We start from the raw sequence: 18,995 nt of genomic DNA, 5'->3' as shown, positions 1-18,995 counted from the left end.
TTTTTTTTTTTTTTTTTGCTGCAGCCAAATCACCTTGCAGCCCAAAACAGTTTACTCACTGAAGTTAAGCAGGGCTGCGCCTGGTCAGTACCTGGATGGGAGACCACATGGGAAAACTAGGTTGCTGTTGGAAGTGGTGTTAGTGAGGCCAACAGGAGGAGCTCAACCTGTGGTCTGTGTGAGTCCTAATGCCCCAGTATGAAGGGGACACTGTACTGTTAGTGAGCGCTGTCTTTTGAATGAAACGTTAAACCGAGGTCCTGACTCTCTGTAGTTATAAAAAATCCCATGGCACTTCTCGTTAAGAGTTTGGGTGTAACCACAGAGTCCTGGCCAAATTCTCTTCATCTGCCCTTACCCATCATGCTAGAAAATATAAGGAGATTATTTTAAAATATAATGAAATGTAAATTAATTTTGTTAGCCTATAGTTTTAGATCGAATAAATAGGGCTTTTCTTACACCATGTCTAACAACACGCAACACGATAAGAATCTAGCGACAATCGACTTTTCTGTCAGCACTAAACGCTAAACAAAAATTCCCAACGAAATGGTAAAGGCTTATCTTATCTAATTAGTACATGTTAAGTATCGTTAACATTATTAAAAGGCTACCGAGTGACTGGTGTTGCACTTAATTACTGTTCTGACTTTCATTTTCTGCTAGTTATTTTAACTAGCAGAGTTAATTAGTTAATTAGCTAGTTAGTTTAAGTTATTTTAACACTGTCTGCTAGTTATTTTATTTTCAAAATCTGAGGTGAAATATCTGCTGCTGCATTCAGCAGCATGGCAATAAATTTCATGTACAATATTGTTTAATCTCAAATTGGGAGCATTTAACACTGAATAAAGCGGATAATCTGTAACTAAAGTGATCTTTGTCGTATTAGTTTATGCTGTTGTTTTGCCGTGACGTTGCGAAAAAAAGAATTTTGCACGTCACCACTGCAGACTGTGTCCTTAACCGCAACAAACAATTTGTCTGTCTGCACCAAACGTGTCATGACAGAAACATTTACAGTGTTTCTAGGATTTATTCCAGCTGTGGCGGCAGGTCCTTTACACAAATCTACCCACTGACTATGGCATAATTTCAAAGACAAATGGAGAAATGTGGTGAGCACAGTAATACACGTCGGGATTGCATTTATGTAACATTAAATCTCTGCTTGCACGCTGATTTCCTCTGCTCGTGCACAAAACTTCTTGTACGCCCACAAACACGCAGCTCAAGCACAGATCTTCTTGTGCGCTCTCAAATAAACGCTGCTGAAGTGCGATTTAGTGCGTTTATGTAGCGAGTATGTCTCCAATATTTATTATATTTGCTAGGAATATTTCTGAATGTCTCCAATAGCCCTACAGATCGGGATTAATGCGTCCTGAAGTAAAGTGAAACGGCTTTAAACTCCAGCAAGATAACGTTAAAGTCTTTGTATGCAGAATCACAGACCTTTATCTATAAATAAAGTATAATTATGCAAACTGTGTTCATCTTAACTGAAAGCTACGTCATGTTTGTTCCCTTACGCATCGCGCATCTGTCAGTCAGTCTGTCAGCACGTCACCCTAAAGTGTTAAACAAGTAGCGCACAGCACTACTACAGTAACCGAAAAGTTCGCGCTGTTATTATTCACTTACCTTTTAATGTGTTTTGGTGCGATTATAACCTGCTAATAGAAACAACAACAATGAATGAATGTTTTGAATTAATAAGAAGCTGTAATGTAGCCGTGGCGGGATGAATTTTGGTGTGGCGCCCCGCCATGGAAGAATGAATGTAGCGGAAATCATGATTTAAATACCAGCCACTCCTAATGAAAGTGTAAAAGCTTTTAATCTATTAATACACATTAAATTGGCTCTTTCTTTGTCTCTCCTATAGCTGGTGTGTGGTGAGTGCTCTGGCACCATTGTGTGTGGCTGCAGTCGCATCATCCAAGTGGATGCTGCACACTGGTGGAAAATGATCTCCTCATATTTTCTAGCCATACAGATATTAAAATAAATAAATGCATTGCAAAAAAGTTAAAATAAAATAAAATATTAAAATAAATATGTGCGATTTAAAATGTGTAACAAAGTATGCAATGCTCATTTGAATCAATCAAATATTTTAAAACACTTATTTTTCATATATGAAAACAACAAAAAAAAACAAAACTGCTCAGTATTTAAATGATTTAATATTACTAACATCCTTAAAGATTTTATTTGATTGGCTACAAGAACAAACTACTATTGTCCAATGTCTTTCCAATTAACTTGCCTAGTTAATTAACCGGATTAAGCCTTTAAATTTTTAGCAAAAAAAAAAAAAAAAATAGTTATTAAAAATAAGTTATAAAAACTATTACAACAAATGTGTTGAAAAAATCTGTTAAAAAGCACTTGGAGAATATTCAATTCATCTTTATTACTACAGCACTTTAAAATGTAGATTATGTCAAAGCAGCTTAACATAGAAGTTCTAGTAAACTGAAACTGCTTGAGTCCAGTTTTCAGAGTTGGAGTTCAGGTTAGTTCAATTCAGTGTGGTTTAATTTTCATTACTGAAAGTCCAAACACTGAAGAGCAAATCCATCGATGCTGATGGATAATGCTTCCAGATTTAAGAGTGTTCCAACAATGACCAAAGCTACAAAAATGAGAGGGTTCATAAAACGGCATAACAGATTTTCAGTCGATAAATTCGGTGCTGAAAATTTGGTGCATTTCTAATATCAACACACTTTTCGATTACTGCTATGTAAATGGCTCTTAGATCAGTATAGAGTAAAAAAAAGTCCAGAGCTCATTATTGTTAATGACATAAATTTTATCACGATTCAATTTAATGTTATTTTTCAGCCTATCCCTCAGATAAACCAGGCTCACTTGGGCATGACCATTATAAAAAAGTAAATATAGTAATTTTGTCTTCAACTGTATTAAACCACCTTAAACATCAGAAGTGAAAGAACAAAAATCTCAGCGATTTTTTTTTTTTTCTTCATAAACACATTTCATGCAAACATCAGAAGAGCACAAACGCAAATAGAAATGAAAGTGTCAACACTTGAAAGGGCTGTGAAACACTTGTAGAAAAGCAGCTGGGTGTTTATTAGCTAGTGTTTTATGAATCTCACTGTACAGAATGTGCCATGAACAGAGGCTCAATCAGATGCCTGGCTTGCAGTAGTTTTGTATTATGGTCTTTTTGTGAATGAACCGCAAACCTCTGTCACAACAATACCTCAGATGCTGTGGTATTTCGTAGTTATAAGTGTCCTAACAACACGCGACGTGACCAGATTCAATTGACAAGCGATTTTTCTGCACCAAATGCAATGCGACCTGACAGAAACGTTTAAATACCATCTACTTCACTCTCAACCAAACTGTTTTTAATCTAATTAATACACATTAAACCTCTTTAACATTATTAATAGGCTACTGAGCGACTGATGTTGCACTGAATCACAATTCTGGCGCTCATTTTAAAACTTTCTGCTAGTTATTTCATATTCAAGATCTGAGGTGAACTGCTGCTGCTTTCAGTAGTATGGCAATAAATGACATGTAAAATTACATTCAAACTCGCAATATTAGCATTTAACACTGAATGAAGCAGATAATCTGTATCTGAGGTGATCTTTGTCATAATAGTTTATGCTGTTGTACTGCCGCGACATTTCTAATATAGAAAATTTGCGCATCACTTTTGCTGATGGTTTGGACTAAAACTCCTTTTAACATACAATAAATACATTTTATCATTTGTTAAAACACAAAGGTGCGTGAACATTTAATCGGTGCTTTATTATAAAGAAACGAAAACTAATTTTGTTATAGTTTTTGAACGAATAGATAGGGCTTTTCCTTAACATTGATCTAATTGCTGTCTGCACCAAATGCGTCGCGACAGAAACATTTAAATACCAGCCACCCCCAACGAAAGTGTAAAAGCTTTTAATCTAATTAACACACATTAAACCTCTTTAACATTATTAATAGGCTACTGCCGCAGCCTGATCTCACAGGGAAACGTAACTATTTTAGGTTTTGTCAGTTTAGTGGCTAATTAGCACAGGTTCAGTCGTACAATTTTTAAAAGGAGGTGTGGCACCAGACCCCACCCCTAAACCTAACTGAACATGGCGATGAGCAAATCATGCTAAATTGTATGAATGAGATCTTACAAATTAGCCACTAATCAAAAAGTTACGAATTGCCGTTAGATAGCGTTGGCTACAGAGTGACTGTTGTTGTTGGTTTGCACTGAATCTCAGTTCTGACTTTCATTTTCAAACCGTCTGCTATAGTTGTTTTATTTTTCGAGACCTGAGATCAGCTATCAGCTGCAGTAGTTTGGCAATAAATGTCACATAAGCTCACACTGGGAGCATTTAATACTGAATAAAGCCCATAATCAGTACCTGAGGACCTGTCATAGTAGCTTATGTTGTTCTGTTGCGATGCTGCCGAAATAGAAGCCGCTTCAAGAATAGAAATTTTGCACATCGCCGTCGCAGATTGACGAAAAACTAATTTTAACATGGAAAAGTTCGCTTTTAACGCATGTCAGTGCCACATCGTGTGTTGTTAGGACAGGGTGTAAAACACAAAGGTGCATGGACATTTACTCAGTGCTTCATTAGAAAGAAATGTAAACTAATTTTGTTATAGTTTTAGATCGAACAAATAGGGCTTTCTTAGAGTACGGACTTATATCTGAAAGTGTTATAATGCCTTATAACACTCAAAATATTTCACATTTCAAACTCTTTTGGTAATTTAATCTTTTGCTAGTTTTTAGTTTGTAAATAGCGTATCAGTTTTGTTTTTTATTATGAATGTTTAATCGAATTTCTATATGCCTCTTACAGAACAAACAAATGACAATCATATAAGCGGAAAATAAACATGCGAAGGTTTTTATTTTGCCTTGCGGATGAAAACTTGGACAGATTTTATGATAAAACAAACGTCAATGCTGTTAGAAATCCTCAGTGATCTTAATTTATTGTTGATAAACTCAATCAAGGCCGGGTGTTTTTGTGGAAAATCAGTTCAAACTGTTCTGCGTTTTATATCGATAAATTGATGTGTATAGATTGTTGTGAAAAATTGTTACAGATTTGTTTTATTTTTTATTTTTTCGGGATATCAATTGGAAACGGTTGTATAAAAGTAAAGTTTCTCCAGATTTTCTCAATCAGCAGGCAAAGCTGTAAGATGTTGGACAGATCACTACCTCAACAGGACTCTCATAAATATATCAGTTTATTAAAAAAACATAGCCTATATATATATTTCCGGACGGCACCGTTTCCCACTTACACTTCTGTTGTGTTTTCTTCTTATAGAAGAACTTTGTGAAACTTTGTGAGATTTGTACAAAACTGTGTTTAGCAATAAATGTTTTATTTGTACTGGGAGTCTTTTATTGTGTTTTAATTCATGCTTTTTAATTGCAGGTTGTAGACAGAAGGTGGCAGTATCACCTCAAAGGTTGTATATAGCTTTTACTTTTTTAGTACTAAATGCAAGCATTTCAAATGTTTTCTGTAAAATGTCCATTTGTATTTTGCAATAACAAACCACTTAAATGTGTAATGAACCACTTCAAAGTAGGAATATTATTATTCAGATCATTTATTTGCATTGAAGATAAATATTCTGTTTCAGACCCTCAACATGTGTCGCTCATAACTATGTGAGACTGTTTATATATAAAATATTTACTAAATATTTATTAAATATATGCAAAAATAAAAATATTTGTTATTATTTTTATTAAAACAATAATTTATTGTATAAAAAAGTGAAATAAATAGAAACAATACCTTTATAAAATAAAATAGTTGTATACTTTTAGAACTTTATATTCATGAAATTATTATAAATTATAAAATAAAATGAAATAAAACATATATAAATTAAAATATTTAATAGAAGATAATTATTTTGTTTTTAATCACAGGCGTTTTGCAATCCTACAGAAATAGTGTCCTGAAAAAGGCTCTTTGTTTAAATAATCATTCATTTTCCTTCGGCTTAGTCCCTTTATTCATCAGGGGTCGCCACAGCGGAATGAACCTCCAACTTATTCAGCACGTTTTACGCAGCGGATGCCCTTCCAGCCACAACCCAGTACTGGGAAACATCCATACACACTCATTCACACACGCATGTTTGGACTGGGGGAAACAGAAATGCCAACTGGCCCAGCCAGTTAATAAATAGAACATTAATAAATAGAAATAAAACATTTACTTTAATTATTTAAACATTAATAAACAGAAATAAAACATTTACTTAAATTATTTAAACATTAATAATAGAAATAAAACATTTACTTAAATTATTTAAAGATTAATAATAGAAATAAAACATTTACTTTAATTATTTAAACATTAATAATAGAAATAAAACATTTACTTTAATTATTCAAACATTAATAAATATAAATAAAACATTTACTGTACTTATTTAAACATTAATAAACAGAAATAAAACATTTACTTTAATTATTTAAACATTAATAAATATAAATAAAACATTTACTTTAATTTTTTAAACATTAATAAACAGAAATAAAACGTTTACTTTAATTATTTAAACATTAATAAACAGAAATAAAACATTTACTTAAATTATTTAAACATTAATAAATAGAAATAAAACGTTTACTTTAATTATTTTAACATTAATAAATAGAAATAAAACATTTAATTTAATTATTTAAACATTAATAAACAGAAATAAAACATTTAATTAAATTAATTAAACATTAATAAACAGAAATAAAACTTATACTTTGATTATTTAAACATTAATAAATAGAAATAAAACATTTACTTTAGTTATTTAAACATTAATAAACAGAAATAAATCATTAACTTAAATTATTTAAACATTAAATAGAAATAAAACATTTAATTTAATTATTTAAACATAATAAATAGAAATAAAATATTTACTTTAATTATTTAAACAATAATAAACAGAAATAAAACATTTTCTTTAATTATTTAAACATTAATAAATAGAAATAAAACAAATATAAAATATTTTTTCTTTAGTCTCATTATGTAGCTCTTTGTTTAAGTAATTAGCATATTATTTATTTAATATTTAATAATAAGACTCATTCAATGTGAAAGTGTTATTATGATACAAGACATAAAGAGGCAGAGGAAATAAAGGACTGCCGCTCAGATGCACCTGCGCGTCCACTTCAAATTCACACAGACCGGGTTCCTCGGCACGATTGGCTAACTCTCCTCATGGGAGGGGTCGTAAATCGCTATAACCCACGCTATTGGTCGGTTTGCTTGTCACTCAGATCAAAGGCACCTACCTGACACTTCCTGGCCGTGAGTGTTTCGCTTGTTTTGGCAGTGTGATATTTGTGTATTTCTGCCATGTTTGTGTGCGTCTGTCGCGTGTGGATTTACATTTATGAACGTCTAACATCGCCCTGACGCTGTGGATTAATAAAAACACGCGCTGTACTGGATTATACACGCAGCCGAGTTCGTTTAATGGATGACTGGAGGCAGAAAAAGTGATTTGTTTTCCTCTGACTGATCCAGGATCATACAGCACTGAGATATACAGAAAGGTAAGCGAATATGTTTGTGATTTGACTGCTGGGTTATGGATTATTGATTATTGAGCAGTCTGTGCACGTCATTCATTAAGACGGGTTAGTAAAGGTGAAAGGTTACACTCCGTGCGCGTGACCGAGGCTGTAAGCAGGTACATGTTGCGCGCGCACGAGACTGAATATCATCACTGACTGTCATCCGAAATGATAGACGTGTTGTTTATTAGTAATATCTATGACTAGATGATGATGTTGATGATTAAAAATAAGGGAGAGGTACTTAAAGTCAATTTGCATGCGTTTTTGTAATGTTTATTTAGATTTTTAAATGTATATTTGTTTTATCATGTAATAAATTTATTAATTTATATACGTTTGTTAAATTCAATTCGTATTTATGTCTATAGATTTTCTCGTATAATATATATTGTGTCAAAACAGCTTAAATTAAAATTATAAAATACATTTTAAATATAAAAAAAAGATTAAAATAAAACACAGAGGAAGTAAAATATATATTTATTGAAATATATTTAATTAAGGTATAATAACTTATTTAAATGATATTAAATATTATATTTTTAATTTATTTAAAATATAAAGGAGAAAATATATTAAAAATATATTAAAAGTCAAATATATTTATTAAAGGCGTCATGGTGGCGCAGTGGGTAGCACAATTGCCTCACAGCAAGAAGGTCACTGGTTCGAGCCCCGAGATATATATATATATATATATATATATATATATATATATATATATATATATATATATATATATATATATATATATATATTTACACACGTATATATACATGGGACATCATGGGAAAATCAACAAGCCAGAAACAACACAAAAGCCAGATTACAATTTGCTAAATGACACTGGGAAAAAGACTAATTTCTTGAGACATGTCCTATGGTCTGATGGAACTAAGATTGAACTGTTTGGCCATAATGACCAGTGTTACATTTGGAGGACAGAGGGGAAAGCTTACAAGCCTAGGAACACCCTCCCAACTGTGAAGTATGGGGGCGGCAGCATCATGTTGTTTTGCTGCAGGAGGGACTGGTCCACTTCACAGCCTAGATGGCATCATGAAGAAAGACCATTATGTAGAAATACTGAAGCAACATCTCAAGACATCAGCCAGGAAATTAAAACTTGGCCACAAATGGCTCTTCCAAACAGACCATGACCCTGAGTATACTGCCAAATTAGTTAAAACATGCTTTAAGGACAACAGAGTGAATGTTTTGGAGTGGCCATCACAAAGCCCTGAGCTCCTATAGAAAATTTGTGGGCAGAGTTGAAAAAGCTTGTGCGAGCAAGACAGCCTACAAATCTGACTCAGTTACTCTAATTCTGTCAGGAGGAATGGGCCAAAATTCCTTCAAATTATTGTGGGAAGCTTGTGGAAGGAGACCAAAAACATTTGACCAAAGTTATACAGTTTAGAGTGTATGTAAACTTCTGGTTTCAACTGTATGTATATATGTGTATATATCTCTGGCTCAGCAGTGTGGGTGTTTATTGCTAAAGAATGGCAGCCGTTTTCGGTGATTGGAGATGTGGGCTTTTGTCATTTTATAAAAGCACTCAATCCACGTTACAGACTACAGTCTCGCATTTTTTCAGCACCGAGATAATTAAGACGGTTTATTCATGTTTACTTTAGTACAAATATGTTTATTTGAAATGGCCAATTTAAAAAGGGCTAATAATTGATTTATTTTATCTGTTTATTTTTATTAATTCTATTTATTTATTTTATCTTTGCCATGATGACAGTAAATAATATTTTACTAAATATTTTTAAGACACTTCTATACAGTTTAAAGTGACATTTAAAGGCTAAAAATATTAAAAAATTCAAAGTCATAATTCGTAATTCTAACTTCAACTGCATATATATTACATATATTACATATTTTTTACTAACTTTAACTAACTTTTAAAATTTAAATTAAAAAAAAATATTTTTTAAAATTAATTTATTATTATTATTATTAATTTTATATTTTCCGTTTAAATCAAAGAACATAAAAATATTTATGCATTTCATTGACATTCAGAATAAAAATATGTATTTATTTGTTTACTTATTTATTTATTTTAAATTCAATCCTGACCGTAAAATATTTCTGCATGACTGTCCTATGGAGAACACAAGCTGAATTTAAAGTAAAAATGAATAATAATTAAATAAGAGTATAAGATAATAAAAGACTATAATAAAAATAGAGGGTGACACGGTGGCTCATTGTTTATCACTGTGACCCCACAGCAAGAAGGTCGCTGGTTCGAGTCCCGGCTGGGCCAGTTGGCATTTCTGTGTGGAGTTTGCATGTTCTCCAAATGTTGGCAGGTGCTTCAGTTTCCCCCACAAGTCCAAACACATGCGCTGTAGGTGAATTGATTGAACTAAATTGGCGGTATTGTATGAGTGTGAATGTGAGTGTGTATAGGTGTTTCCCAGTACTGAGTTGCGGCTGGAAGAGCGTCCGCTGCGTAAAACATATGCTGGAATAGTTGGCGCAACTTGGCGGTTCATTCAGCTGTGGCAACCTCTGATAAATCAGAGACTAGGCCGAAAGAAAATGAATGTTTGAATGTTTTTTTTTTTTTTTTTTTTAATGTTTCTAGTATACTACTATTAACCCTGTTTTGTTTCTGCACTGGTGCTTGTGAAAGTGAAACCAGAAGTGATATCTCTGTTTGTATATTATTAAAATGTGATTCAAAAGCTTCATTAAATTTAACGTACTGATGTTTATTGTAATAGTTTGTCAGCTTTAGGTGCTTTCAGTAGCTTTGTGTTGTTGGTGAAGGCATTGTTGGTAAGTGAGTGCTGATCTGCAGTGTGTTTTCCCCATGCTTGCTCTGCACTTCAGGCTCTTGTTCTGCAGCTGTGTGTGTGTGTGTGTGTGTGTGTGTGTGTTCCTGTGTCTAGCAATTTGTTCTTTGAGTGAGTGTATGTGTGTGTGTAAAGTACCCTGGTGTGCATGTGTGTATAAAGTCGGATGTGTGTATGCATGCACATATTTGTGTATAGTAACCTTGTGTGTGTAAGGGTGTGCATGTTTGTAGTGTGTATATATAGTGTCAGCAGGGTGTAAATGCGGGTGTTGTGTATCTCCTCCTGCAGCTGTCTGGAAGTTTGACCTTACACACGCATTGATCAGGATACTTCAGGCTAGCACTAGCAGGTCGAGTTCACAACACTGTATTTTTATCTCACACACACATCACGTAGCACACACTCTGTCACTGCTCTGCTTTAATATCTGCATGTGTCCAGCGAGCGTCACTGATGTACATTAGGATCTGAACCGCCAACTTATGAATGTTTTACACAGCGGAGGCCCTTCCAGGCGCAAACCAATACTGGGAAACATCCATGCACATTCATGCACACAAATACACTACGGACAATTTAGCCTACCCAATTCACCTATAGCGCATGTGTTTGGACTTGTTGGGAAACCGGAGCACTTGGAGGGAATCCATGCGAACGCGGGGAGAACATGCAAACTCCACAGAGAAACACCAACTGACCCAGCTGAGACTTGAACCAGCAGCCTTTTTGCTGTGAGGCGACAGTGCTAATCACTGTGCCACTGCGAGGCATGGGACGATAACCGTTTTTAAGGTATAGCGCTGTTTGAAAAAGTCAAGGTTTTAAAACCGCCCAAATTCTCTGCTCTATCTTTATGTTAAGGTATGTGTACGATTTTTTTTATTTACATTTTATTTAGTTTTTTCAGGACAGCAGAAGTCAATGATTCATTTTCATTGTCCAGCCTGACATGTTTACTGCTCCAAAATATTATAAATATTTCTCAAAATAAAATATATTGTGTTCAAAGGCGAAAAAAGTTTGTTTTTTCAGGATGTCCGCGGGGTCTTAAAAAGTCTTATTGTCTTAGGTTGTTGCTAGAGCGGATACGTTTGCGGCCGGAAGTTAACGAGAAATATTTCTATTATTTATTAAATTTCTCATTTGTTGTATTTTATTAACGTCTACCCCCACCCCAACCCTAAACCCAACCGTCACAGTTATGTAAAAACAGTTGTTGTACCGAGTATTAGTTATGTTATCTATTAAATTACCCAATAAAATGTATTTTTTAACGCCAACCCCCACCCCAACCCTAAACCCAACCCTCACAGTACTGTAAAAATGTTAATTATTGTTATACAGTGTCATTAAAAAATGCTGCTTTATTAATGTGTATATCGCACTTCCGCATATCCCATCTAGACTTTACCATTGTCTTAGGGTGCTTTCACACCTGTGAATCGATTCAGTTGTTCCGAAACAGAGATTGAAATTGTTACATTGTTGCTCTTTGCTCTTGGAGCGGTTCGCTTTCACACTGCAAAGTTTACCAAAAGAGGTAAAACAAGTCACGTGCGAGTAAACTCTCCTTACATTGGTCAGAGTGTCAGGGTTTATTTTGTAGCGTCCCGCTCAGCTGTCAGGAGAGGTGGTGGTTTGGTGGTGATTGACAGGGTGCGCGCGCGACGTGTCTGAGGAGAGATGTGGTGGGGAGGGGTGAGAAGGGTGCACGACGATGCCTATTTGAGGACCGGGAGGGAGACGCAAGATTACCGGGAGATCATCACTCGTTTGCGGGCATCCGGAGACTCGCAAAGCTTCCTGCCCTACTCATAATGCTCTCTTCATATAGCCGTATGCCTATTACATATCCATAAAACACTGTGATGTAACCGCGCTCGGATCGGATCGCTTTCTCACTGCAATCGAACCGCTTCAGGGTTCGTTTCAATCGAGCCGAGAGCACCTCATTCAAGCGATCTTGGAGCGATTACTTTGGCGCGGAACAGAGCGCGATTACCCTGTTCACATATGCCAAACAAACCACTCTAACTGGGCAAACGAGACACGTTCCGAAACAAAAGTGTAGGTGTGAAAGCACCCTTAAATTCCAAAAACTAATTTTAAGCTGTTTAAAAAGTAATACATTTCCTAAAATGTGCTGTTGTGGGTCTTAAATACTTTTAAACGGGTCTTGATTTTTACTAATTGTCCATGTAAAGCTACTGTATGGCCAATTCAACCTTTACATGCTCCCTCTTGAGCCAAATAAAGAGAACCAAATCTCCTACCACAGCTATGCTGATGACACTCAGATCTACCTAGCCTTACTGCCTAATGACTACAGCCCCATTGACACCCTCTGCCAGTGCATTGATGAAATGAACAGTTGGATGTGCCAAAACTTTCTTCAGTTAAACAAAGAAACAAAGAGTCATTGCATTTGGGAACAGAGATGAGGTTCTCAATTGAGTACCTTGACTTTAGGGGTTAAACAACAAAAAATAAGGTCAAGAATCTTAGTGTGACTCTGGAGTCAGATCTGAGTTTCAATAGTCATGTCAAAGCAGTTAGTAAATCAGCATACTATCACCTCAAAAACATCGCAAGAATCAGATACTTTGTTTCCAGTGAAGATTTAGAGAAACTTTTTCATGATTTTATCAGCAGCAGGGTGGATTACTGTAACGGCCTCCTCACCGGCCTTCCCAGTCAGACAGTTGCAGCTCATCCAGAATGCTGCGGTCAGGATTCTGACCAGAACCAGGAAATCAGAGCACATCACACCTGTCCTCAGGTCTCTACACTGGCTCCCAGTTACATTCAGAATAGATTTTAAAGTATTATTACTGGTCTGTAAGTCACTAAATGGCCTAGGACCACAATACATTACAGATTTGCTGACTGAATACAAACCCAACAGATCACTTGGATCTTTAGGATCAAGTGAACTAGAAATTCCAAGAGTTCAGTCAAAGCAGGGTGAGTCCACCTTCAGCTACTAACAGCGCCCCCCGCTGCTGGAATCAGCTTCCAGAAATGATCAGATGTGCTCCAACATTAGGCACATTCACGTCAAAACTGAAAACACATCTGTTTAGCTGTGCCTTTACTGAATGAGCACTGTGCTATATCCCACAGATCACGCTATTATGTTTTACTCTTCTTTTTCATTCCTTTATATCCTGTTTTGACACATTTTAATCTGTTTTTAATCCTTTTTATTATTCGATTTTATTTTTTTATACTTGTCTCTTTTATTCTGGTTTATGTAAAGCTGTTTGAATTGCCACTGTGTAGGAAATGTTCTATAGAAATAACCTTGCCTTGCCTTGCCAATTGGTAAAACCAACAAATCCATAAAAAAAAAAAAAAAACTTTAACAAAATTAACATTGATTAACTATTCAACAATATCGTTTAATTGTCGTCCTTGCATCCCTACAATAACATTTGTTTAAAAGTTCTCAGTGTTTTTATGCATACATTTATGTTGTGCATAAATTTTGTTTTTATAGCTTTTAAAACTTTCCTTTTTTAAAAGAAAGGTTATGCTAATAAAAATAAATATGTATATAATTTGAGTTTGCTTGTTTTGGCACATAATTTAAAATATGTGGCTAATAAATAACTGAATTTAATTTTAATGGGGCAAGTAAAAAAATCCACTGGTTATTACTGAAAATTATTAGCGTTTTATCATGTGAAAGTTTGAAATTTCATTCACAATGTTATTATTATAATTCATGTTGTTGTTATTATTATTATTATTTATTAATATTATTATTATTATTATTATTATTATTGTTATTATTATGCTTCTTCTTCTTCTTCTTCTTCTTATTATTATTATTATTATCATCAATATTTCAACGTCTGAGGTCAGCTTCTTTTCTGCTCACTAAGGCAATGTTAACCTATAGACCATTTCAAGGTGGTCATGTCATTGGCTCATAGACATTTCCTGCTTGTTGTCAAACTATTTTATAACTTACAAGAGGCAATTCAATCAGATCTCAATGTTAAAATCATCAGAACATTATTCATCAATGTGTGGACCTTTTTGGATTTTCAGAAGCTATGGAAAATAAAAATGTAAAACAGGAAATGCGTTAGGACCATTGTTATTGTTTACATCCCTCAAAATGGTCTTAAATGAAAAAAGAAATGCATACAAAAATAAACACAATATTTATAATGTAATTATAATAATAGTAATGATAATAATAATAATAATAATAATAATAATAATAATAATAATAATAATAATAATACAAATATTGCATTTATTATGATTATTGTTGTTGTTATTATTATTATTATTATTATTATTATTATTATTGTTATCGTCAGATTTGGAATTTTTTGTATTTTTGTATGGATTTTAATGTATTTATTCATTCATGTATACTTTTTAAACAGTGGTACACGGCTGAAAATATCTCTGTGGTAAAGACAAGGTAAACTCAGTGTAGTTTTTAGTGTCTCAAAGAGGAAGTGTGAGTGTTGTTTTCCTTTGCTCTGGTTTGAGCAGTAAGTCCCTGAAATCCAGTCTGACCGTCTTCTGCTTACAGTACAAACCACAAACTGCGTCTGAATAAACAGTCATTCAAACAGAGTGGTGTTTTCTTGTAATGGCTGTAGATGATGGTATTAGCGTGACTGTGTTGAAGAAGCAAGACTGCGATCATCATTAAACTTCCACCACAAATCCAGGCAGTTTCTGAAGCTGTAATTGTACAGTGCAGTAATAATAGGCCAAATGTTATGTAAGACTCCTCCAGTCGGCATCAGACGGAGCCCAGATACTGAAGGCCACACTATTATGCCTTTTCATCAGATCTCAAATAAATCTCTGGCATCCCCAGAATGTGCCTGTGAAGTTTTAGCGCAAAATCCCGCACAGATCATTTAATGAACAGTCAAAATATCCATACATTTGCAGTTTTCCCTGTTTTGTGATTTCAAGTTTTCATTTTTCTCTATTTATTTATTAATTTATGCTTTTAGAATGCATTATCGGAGCATGACCTTACTTCTGACAACGTTTACCCTTTTGAAAAGTAAAAAAGTGACTTTTATAAACGATTTGAATAGTTTGCGGTGATGTACTGTCTGTGTTGGTGTTGTATATTACACTACAGAAGTATTGTAATAAACTGCAGCACATTTACTGTTATTTTTTCTTTAGATATGATTTATTATACACACGGACTTTAGAGTAGAGCTGCACGATTCTGGCTAAAATGATAATCACGATTTTCTCACGATTCTGTATATGTAAAATAAAGGTAGCCTATGGTAAAAACAAACATATGGCACAACATCGATAATAATATTATGTGTAGGTCTACTGGTTTCTATAAATAATTCTATTCTACTTATGATAATTCTAAAGTTGAATTATTATGTTTGAGATATATGCTTGCAATCTGTCATAAAAAATCAGACATTTGCCATTGTCAGATTATATTCAACAATATATAAGCTAGAGTAGTTATACTGACATTGTAAACATTTATTTTCATGCACAACTTTGGGTTCGCTTTGAAAGAAAAAACATATCAAATGCTTGCCGTAATCATAACTCTAAAATGCGATATGATCATTTAAATGAAGTGCACACTTTCGGTTTCATTTTGACTGCTAAGTGCTGTTTATACTTCACGCGCGGCTCCCAAACGATCACTCTGTGCCACAAACTGAATATTATTTACAGCTGTATTACCTGTTACTCACAACATATGCAGATTCTGTTCACTAAAGTAGACGCGCGCCCGTCTATCATTAAGTAGAGCGCGCGCCCTCTCTGTAATAACAGCTCACGGTCAGCAGCTCACGTCACGTGTGATTTCCCGGCCGCGAAAACATCATTATATGAAGACAAAAATGACATTTGTAGGTGAATTATACCTTTTTAAATACAGTATGTGACTCATTCAACATCATATGGAGGTGTCAGTGTCACTGAGCAACGTATGTGAAACAATGAAAAGACTCGTGCAGCCGCCTTTTCTTCTCTCCTGAACTTGAAAATATGAGTGACAGAATCGTAGAAATGCTGGATAAAGATCGTCTAGGGGGTCGAATCGAGATCGCGATCTTTTAACGATTAATTGTGCAGCTCTGCTTTAGAGCAGCTTTTAGTTGGTCAATGGCCTGGTCTATTTTAATTCCTCAAAATGGCAAACGCGCCAACAATGTGCCTTAACGCACCTCTTTTATAGACCAGCACACCCATGAGTCCAAAGTGGTGTAAATGGATTTACTGTTTAAACAATGTGGCGCAAAATGTGAAAATTACTGTTGTGCTGGTCTGAAAACAGCAATAAAATTGCGCCTTATAGACTGAATTCGCGCGGCCGCCATTTTCAAAAGTGAAATCGAGGCTGCGGTGGTAAGAAACCCGGAAGTATCATTGGAAGTTACATAGGAATGTTGTGTAACTGGCTATATAGCTTATCAGCGAAGAGAAAGTGACACAATTTTATAATTTCACCTCCTTCCGGGTTACCAGGAGGTCCGTTCTGAATGAATGGTGAATATAATAAGGGATTTCAGAGCTCATTTTCAGCTAAGTTAAGGGGAATGGCTCTAGTTAGGTAATGTTTTCTTTCCCAAACACACGTTTAAGATGCTATTTATCAAACTTGAGTTAATGAACTGATTCTTTCTCTATATTAGACTCGTCATGATACTGAATTAAAAGAAAAAAACATAAATTTCCCGCGAACATAAAGGCACTGTTGATGGCTTTCTTAAAACAGTGCTGATTTGCCATTGTGGTCACGTGTTCAACAGAAATGATTGTGATTGGCCGAGAAGGTCATCAGTTCATCGCTGTTTACCGGGCACACACACAACACAGACAGAGGAGCGATCTGCTTGTTGATTCGACTAAACTTCAAGGCAAGGCTGCTTCGCGCTCCAGTCCGTGTATCCGTTTTTGCACTGGGTGAAGAGCAGTAAACTGAGTGCAAACCAAACACAGAGACGCGTAGAAACGCGAAGCTGCCTTGAAGATCAGTCGAGTCATCCGCGCTCAGCAGCGCTTCCATGTTAGCGGGAAATAGCCGGGTTTAAAACTTCAGTACCGGGACAACACTATTACAGACAACACGAGGATGTGCTGCAGAGGACTGCAGTGTTTTATCTCTCACCGGGTTACACAGGCTGAAGCAGGAAAGCAACCTCACGGTGTTTAACTAGTGCCATGAACTGAAGCCCAGGAGGACACTTAAGCGCATCACTGAGATTGTGATGTTGTTTGATGCTAAATTGCTTTTAATTGTTTAAAATAAACTTACTAAATAATATTAAAGTGATGGTTACATGCATTTAAAAATCTCGGCAACAGCTGGATGTTTTTAGTACACGGCATGTCACTGCAATGTTTACAGTGCTGGTCCTATACTTCCGGGTTTCTCCCCACCGCAGCCTCGCTTTGGTTCTTTAAAAGCGGCTGTGTGAAATAAGCATATTGCGCCGGGTGTATGATAGAGCCCTTAAACTTTAAGACTTCTAGATATCTGAGTACTTCCACAATAGTTGTGTTTCCATTAGTGTTATCAGAAGTATCAAGTTTGGTACAAATCAGTACTAAAATTTAAAAAACGTCCATTTTCTGACCAACATTTGAGTGCGCTCTTAAGGCTCTTTTTCGTTTGCATTTATCGCCAGTGTTTTACGAGACGTTTTTCCATATTCAAACCCAAGTGATTTTCACTGGCGTCAAGCAGAAGAGTATGCAAATTCACTCCTTCACGTTAGATGCCGCTGCACAACATTAAAGGGCCATGAAACTACCTCGTTTCAGCAGGGTGTTTTCACACCTCTACTTTGGAAAAAGTCAGAAAAGTGGGCGTGTCCAGCTCTGTTTAGGGGGGAGTGTCGGAGGAAGAAAAGTGGGATGGTGTGGGAGTGTCTATTTGTGCACGCTCGAGTTTCAGAGTCAAAATACACACACACACACACAGGAGAAAGTGATGGTGTTTAACCTACATGGACATCAGTAGTCAAATTATTTGCCAAATTATTAAATGGTGGACTTTAACTGCAGTTTGGCTCTTTCATTCAGGGAATTCATTCATGCCCCTCGCGACAAACGAGATATTTGATTGGAGGAACTGCTCTAAGCGTGTATTTTTATTACAATGTTTGATACCGCACAGCAAATGAGAGAAAAAATACCTCCTGATTTCCCGGAAACTTAGATGCACACGGCAGGTAGTGTCAGGAAGCCGCGTGTGTTATTCCGGTCACTTAATGCGGTGAAAACCCTAGACGAGGTTAAAGTTTATTTGTGGTGCTAACATGTTTACGTGCAATAGTTTGTTCGATATGAAAAAAACTGAATAAACAAAGAGCACTGGTCTTTCATTTACCAAATCTGTAGAGACAGGACAATCACCAGCAACTAGAGCCGTGTCTTTATTATGAGGAGACTACAAGCGAATCCGGATCTCAGCGTTTGCAGATGTGATCAGATGTCGGGTAAACAATGTTCCTCCTTAGACACGCAAGTTATTGTTGTTTTTTTTTTTTTAAATGACG

The 18,995-nt window shown here is 35.2% G+C and overlaps 1 protein-coding gene across 4 annotated transcripts in view; it reads left to right on the top strand.

Moving 5' to 3' along the window:
- Nucleotides 1-7,327: 7,327 nt before the first annotated feature.
- Nucleotides 7,328-18,995, top strand: part of LOC101882086 (ras-specific guanine nucleotide-releasing factor RalGPS1-like) — a 325,318-nt gene continuing 313,650 nt past the window's right edge. For all 4 annotated transcript variants that reach the window (XM_073951912.1, XM_073951909.1, XM_073951911.1 and 1 more), the window contains exon 1: nt 7,328-7,615. The gene's annotated coding sequence lies outside the window, so the exon portion shown is untranslated. The remainder of the gene's footprint in view (nt 7,616-18,995) is intronic.

The sequence above is a fragment of the Danio rerio genome, chromosome 5 (genome assembly GCF_049306965.1).
Source record: "Danio rerio strain Tuebingen ecotype United States chromosome 5, GRCz12tu, whole genome shotgun sequence".
Lineage (NCBI taxonomy): Eukaryota > Metazoa > Chordata > Actinopteri > Cypriniformes > Danionidae > Danio > Danio rerio.
This window is presented reverse-complemented; position numbering and strand designations above follow the sequence as displayed.